This window comes from Gavialis gangeticus, unplaced genomic scaffold (genome assembly GCF_001723915.1).
Source record: "Gavialis gangeticus isolate Ggan-Ray unplaced genomic scaffold, GavGan_comp1, whole genome shotgun sequence".
Lineage (NCBI taxonomy): Eukaryota > Metazoa > Chordata > Crocodylia > Gavialidae > Gavialis > Gavialis gangeticus.
The window spans coordinates 96,029,727-96,030,013 of NW_017728992.1; the positions used below are offsets into that span (position 1 = coordinate 96,029,727).

The following is a 287-nucleotide window of genomic DNA, read 5'->3' on the forward strand; positions in this document are numbered from 1 at the left end:
CCCCACACACACACTTTGGCCCCCACCCCCCCAAACACACACACAGAGTAAAACTTTATTTTGAACCGTTATGCAATTGCCTCTACTCAGAAAACATAAATTGGACAAAAATATGTTTTGAAATAAAATGTTATAGTAGGTGTTTGATTTTTTTTTTTTACTATATGATATCTTCTGAAAGATTGTATGTGTGTGTACCTGGATGGCTTGCCAAAACTCATTAAGTGGCTGTCAAGCTGAAATAATTGCTGACCCCCGGTGTAAACTAATGCATATTAGGCGTGTGT

The 287-nt window shown here is 37.6% G+C and overlaps 1 protein-coding gene across 1 annotated transcript in view; it reads left to right on the plus strand.

Annotated features, from left to right (window-relative positions):
• LPIN2 (lipin 2) overlaps positions 1-287 on the plus strand; it is a 107,147-nt gene that overhangs the window by 81,797 nt on the left and 25,063 nt on the right. The window lies entirely within an intron of this gene.